We start from the raw sequence: 6706 nt of genomic DNA on the forward strand, positions 1-6706 counted from the left end.
TAAGATGTAAGATACATTAAAAAGTCATATTTCTCAGGTTTGCAAATTATTGAAGGAACATTCTCCTACAATCTGAGACTACACTTATTTCTGTATCCATTGATTTTTTAAAATCTTGTGAATAATTAATTTATGAATAAATATTCAACATCTTTGACCATAAAATAACCTGTACCTCCACCACCTTAGCACCTAAGACAAAATGTCTCCCTTATATTTTGCAAACTGTTGAACATCAAAAGCCTTTTTTTGGAGAACAGAGAGGGGAATGTCAGATGAAATCTAGCTTCTGTCTGGATTAATGCTACCATTTCTTGATGAAAACTGAAAATATAACTGACAACCAACATTGAGAGAAAAAAATGTAAGTTCAGAGTTCTTTTATCAACTTATCCATATAAGAGTTAAGAGTCAAGTTCCAAAGTAATGCTGTTAGGCTTCACATCCTGTTATTCTTAGAATTTGGCAAGTTGCCTTACCTCTGTGTGCCTCAATTTCCTTGTTCATAAAATGGTGATGATAATAGTTACTGGCTATAAATACCTATTCACGATTTCCTATGCACCAGTCCTTCGGATGTGCGAGTCAATAAAACAGATTACAATGTAGTCACCTTTCCAGCTCTGCTGAAATCAGGCATGGCCATCTGACCTTCTTTGTTCAATGAAATGTGAGGAGAAGTAGCATGTGCTTCTTCGTGGTAGAAACTTTAATCTCAAGTGAGCAATTCGTCACTTTGCTTTTCCCAGCCTCTGGGATCATGGCAGCATGTTTTGAGATTAAGTTGCTATATTCATGGATTTCTGCATGATGTGTCGTGTAGTACTTCCTGCAGATTCATGATGAACATATTACATGAGTAAACAATAAACTTTATCGGTTTTAGTCATTGAGATTTGAGTTTGTTTTTGTTACTGCAACACAAACTAACACAAAAATGTCTAGTAACACAAAAATGCCTGTCCTTGAGGAGCACTCATTCTAATAGAAAAAGACAGACAATGGGAAAATAAAACTGTAATAAAGAAAGCATCTAGTATGAGACAGGAAAATAAACACTATTGAATTTTAAAAGCAGGACAGGTAAGGAGTATTAATACTAAAAGAGGAAAGCCAGGATGAAGTGAGTTGTAGAATTAGAGAGGCCAACTAATTAATAAATTTTGAGCACTTAGAAAAGTGTCAGGTACACAGTAAGCACTCAGAAAAAGTTATATGTGTCCATGTTATCTAGATTTAACACAACGCATTTCTGACTATATAGTACTGCCTTTTTCCCCCTTACTTCTCTTAAATCTAAAGTAAAACCTCATGCTATTTTAGAAGGTAGAATGGATACAATTACATTCCCAGGGTTCTGAACCTTCCTTACTTTGCTTCAGGGTGTAGCAAAGTATTCAAATTTTATTAATATTAGGTCTGAAGGCACCAGTGCTACCATACTTGTGCTATGGGAAGAATTATTGTTAATATCACTGAGAAAATCCAGTTGCGGCATGCTTGTTAATTCACACTGCACATTTATTTGCTTGGCAGGCACAGCCTGCGAGGAAACTTGGCATGTTAATGTTGCTGTAATGCACTTTCCTCTCTGACTATCAGGGGTTACATTGCATTCAAAGACAGGAACAGGGAAACAGGAAGGACATTGCCTATGCCAGGTTTGTGTGCTTCTGCTCGTTTTATCTAAGCTTGAATTGGAGGGATTTTGTAATAAATATGTAATATCTTCAAAGTGATTCTTTAAAGACAGAATTTATTTTTGTGAATGTATTAAAGAACTTATTTCCATTAAAAAAAGATAAAGGTAAATAAGTTGCTTTTAGATACTGAAAATGGAATTTTTGAACAACAAAAAATAAAACTTCGACCTAGAGCTCTGGTTTCCCCCAATTTTATTAATGTTTAGCCTGACCATCTAAGAGAAGTTATTAAGCTATCTTTATTCCCAACATCAAAATGTAGAAAAATGTGTTTTCTGTCATAGATGCCAAGCAGTTCTTGATTCAGAAACAGAAAATACCTCTAAAGGCAAAGTAAAACTTTTAACTTGTATTTCTAGAGACTCAATATTGGCATTATTTATTGATAAATCATAGCTGTGAAAGAACTAACAACAGGAACAAGCATATGTTTGCACATTACAAATAAACTGACTCCCCATAATTAATGCATAACATACCAAATCAATATTTATACTCTTTCTATGTGGAAATATATCATCACGGACCAATGTTCTTCTCTCTACATGATGAAAAACCCTGTCATGACTCATGTTCTGATTTCCTAAATGTAAAATATAATAGCATCAGGAAAAATTTTATAAGCTTAGCTATTTCAAATTTTCTTGCTTCCTGGCAACCTCTTTTCACTTAAATGTAACCAAATACATAAAAGAGTAAATTAATCAAATAGCAGATCATGTCTTTTAATTAATAAACTTGATTCTCACAATGATTGCATTCATATATTTAGGATTTTTCTAAGTATACTTTTACTATGTGTTTATTCCTCTATTTTGTCGTAGAATATTTACTTCAATAGCTATAATAAACTTCAAGAGGAATCAGAGTGGGTGGCTTACTTCATCTCTTCATTCGTTCCAAATATTTATTGAACCTGGACAATTAACTAGGCATTATTATAAAAGCTAATAAATGAAATAAAGTCCCTGCTTATGGAGTGTTCATTCTAGACAGGAGGAGACAGAAAATAAATGACCAAGATTATTCCAGATAGATATGAGCACAATGAATAAAATACAAGATGATACTACAGAAAGTGATTATTGGTGAAAGCAGATTGAGAAGGAGGTCAACAAAAGCCTTCTCAGAAAAAAAGTGTGATGGGAGGCTCTTTGATGTGAAATCTAAATGATAAACACAGCAAGGTTCTGACAAAGATCTGTAAATGCAGCATTCCTGGCACAAGTAGTACTTATCCAAGACCACAGGGAGAGTAAACTTGGTTCACTTGAGGAACAGAAAGGTCAACATGACCAGAATCTGGTAGAGTAGAAGAAGATGGACAGGAGATGTGGTCACAGAAAAAAAAAAGACTAGGTGGTGGAGCCTTGGAAACTGTGATAAGATGTGAAAGAAAGATCCTACAGATTTTTGCTAATTTGTTCATTTTGTTTTGTTATTAGTGCAGAAAATGACATAACACTGTGTGTGTGTGAGAGAGAGAGAGCGAGCGAGTGAGCATTAGGATTATTCTTGAAAATGGAGTTGATATAATAGATAAAAAGTTGAAATAAGATAAATTAAATTCCATTCCAAAATATTTATATATAAAAAGATAAAGCAACAGCATTATGACTACTTTATAATTTCCTATTATTTGGTGGTAGTTGTGTGTATTTCCTAAGGCAATGCCATATGTTTAGCAAATATAGATAGGGACCTCTAAAATGACTGCTTGTGTGTTAAAGAGGTGTGTTTTTTTGGAAAGATGAGGGCCAGTGGTGACAGCATAAATATTGAGAGTGCACAAATCACACACATATATAAACACACACAGAGATTTAATCTAAAAATTACATTTTCTAAGAGAAATATTCCAAATTCAGATGGCTGTGTAATAGATCTGGAAATGGATTGTTATATTTAACTGACCTAGTAGATAAAGTGAATGTACTTGGATTAACAGGATTAAAAGGGAGAGCTCTATCCTTTGTAGAGTGTCATATCCTGATCTTCTAAAGGAAAGTGTTCTAGCCTGTTAGCACAAAATTCAATTTCCCACCTTGAAAAGGAGAGACCACATCAAAAGACACAAATCCACTCCTACCTTGAAATTTAGACACTGCCATTTTCAAAATTCCTGTAACAAAAGTATCATACCTCTGACAGAACCTCTAAGTTCTTATAAAGGTACATTTAAGGAAATGAGTCACTCAAAATGGTATTTTCAATTTTTACTTTACCCTGAATATATGTGTATATTAACAGCTTATAAGTAAATGTTCTAACATAAAATTATCAGCAATATGCATTTCTAAATTATTTATCTCAATTTAAAATATAAGTTTATGGATTCAAATTAACTTGTTTACCTTCTCAGGAATAAATGACTTGCAGGTGCAAAATCTTTCTCAATACAGCCAAGAACATTTCTTCTACTCCATTTTTAAGTCAAAGAAAATACATACACTTGTTGATTGTAATTTAAGCAGACAAAGCATTTTCTGTGACAAACAAAAGATGTGGGCCAACCAGAGATCAACATTAGAGGGGCCACCTCCTGTCAGTTCCCTCTTTCTGCATATAAGTAGACTGTATTTTAATAAGAGCTGGTGAACTGGATGTAATCGATTTTTAATAACTAAATTCATGCTACCTAACAAAGATTTATTTTATGGATTGAGATATGGTTGCTTGCAAGTAATGGAATTCAACTCTGGATCTCTGGGAAAGGAAAAAGAAAACATATATATAATTGATGGATTCTAAGGTTTCAGATTATTGCCTAGAACATATAGAGCTAAGTTTGGAGAATCAAGAGACATCAAGATGATTATGAATGTCAAAGAAAATGAGACTACTGTCTTTAGCAGAAGCAATTTGTGTTCAGGACATTGCTGTGGGTCACTGTCCATGATCATAAGTACAAATGAATTCTGGCCATACCCTGATATTCGCTTGACCAGCTCAACATAGCAAAACCTAAGTTGGAACCTCTGATTGGCAGAAGTTAAATTACATGTCAACACCTGGCAGCTAAGAGAACAGAGTGTCTGATTCTTTTGCTTTTGATATTGGCAAAAGTGGACCAAGACTACACATACTGGGGAGTTCACAGACAATAGGAAGTCTTATGTGGGGCAGAAAAATAAACAAAGCAAAGTAAACAAAGTATCAAACAAAAACTAGCACATGTTCTTTCATTCCTTTTAATAATAATGCAGCATCATAGTGGGCTACTTTAGTATCCATTTTGTTTATTAGCATAATTTTGCTACAGGATTTATATGTGGCAATTTATCTCATGAGGTAAGTAGTTAAATAGCTATCTGATAGTATTTCCCATTTAACATGTAATTATATGCTACAGAGGCCCCACTCTTGAGTAGAGAACTGTGATGAAGTTCTCAGTGGTAGGTAATCTCCGGCATACATTGTCTAACCTTTTCTTTGTGTGCTTGTTAAATTGATTTTAATTGCTAAATATCTAAGTATTTGGCTAATCCTCTCTCTCTTTCTCTCTCTCTCTCTTTCTCTCTGTCCTCCCCCTTCTCTCTCTCTCTCTCCTTTCTCTTTCATTCTCTTCTTTTTTTTAAATATACATAACACTTGTCTTTGCAGTTTGTCTGCCAGATTCACATTTGTACATGTGTCCAAATCCCTTCAGTTTTGTACTCCTCCACTATGCTGGCAGTAAATTGCCAGTGGTTCAAATACATGATTTTGTTATATACCCATGAAATAAAAATAATGTAAGACAGGAACTGGAAAATAAAAGTCCCTAAAAGACAAACAGGATTCTTGATGTGAATGGAAAGGAACATGGAGGAGGAAAAAATGTAAAAAAAAAAAAAAAAAAACACCCTGCAGCAACTTCTATTTTCCTGCTTCCATACTGAGTTTGTTATATGCTAGTTCTAACTCGACAGCTATTTTTCATAGGAAACTATAGTCTGCCTTAAGACTTGGCAGAGTAATAGCAGAAATTGTAGTCATTCATTGATTAATGAAAAGCAGATATCTAATTTTTAAAAAATCAAAACTACATTAAAGTCTAACCAACTGTATTCAGAGCTTCCACTTGAAAAGCTTTAGCTGCCTATGCCTCGAAGACTGGTTTCACAGAGTACATTCAAATAATGAAGATCTTCTCCTCACAGGCAATATTCTTCAAGAAGCCTGATAAATTTCCAGACACTTTGTGGTCTTTTAAAGATGACTTCTTGAGAGTTTATTCTCCTTGCTAGAGGAAGTAAAAGCTGCCAAATCTCAGAAAAAGTTAAAATAAAGATTTCAGTCTTGCTTCAAGGGTGCAAAACAAAAGAAAAAAGTTTTATATTCAATATTGCCTCCACTTTCAAAAGAAGTAAAGCATTGCCTTTTGAGTTTAGCTACTACATGAAAAAAATTATTCTTAGTTTTCATAGTAGTGGAAGTTAGTTTCTCACAAGCTAACAATTAAGGTGTAGTACTGAAAAATTTACAGAAAAATTTCATCCTACTTTCTGAAAACAAAGCAAAAAGAAATAACATTAAAATAAAGGGAGAAAGTGATTGCCTAGGAAAGATAGTGAAGGGAAAGAAGAGAGAAATCTATGAAGGAGAAAAAAGTTACAATCCACTTTCTGAAAGGCAGTTAAAATGGAGCTGAAAATACATAATTATATAAAGGTCAAAATAAAATCTCTCCAGGTAAAAGTTGGAAAACTATTAAAGTTCGACATGTGTTCAGGGTGCACAGTTTGTGATCACCACGAAAGTAGAGCTGGTTTGAATACAGACTCTCATCTGTTCTGAATGCCTAGGCTGTGAAAAATAATCAGTACTCTTAAATATATATATATATGTTTGTTTTCACATAAATATGCCAACAGACAGAAGTCCTAAAGGAGGTCAAAAAATGTTTCTATAAAACACATCTTTAAAAGGCTTTCATTTCAACCTTTACAAGGAGTCTTCACGCATAACCTGGAGGGAATAGGAGTGCTTACTTCCAAGCAGGTGTCTCGGAAAAGATACTT

The sequence above is a fragment of the Carlito syrichta genome, unplaced genomic scaffold, assembly GCF_000164805.1.
Source record: "Carlito syrichta isolate Samal-C Ts95f unplaced genomic scaffold, Tarsius_syrichta-2.0.1 Scaffold307270, whole genome shotgun sequence".
In the NCBI taxonomy this organism is placed as follows: domain Eukaryota; kingdom Metazoa; phylum Chordata; class Mammalia; order Primates; family Tarsiidae; genus Carlito; species Carlito syrichta.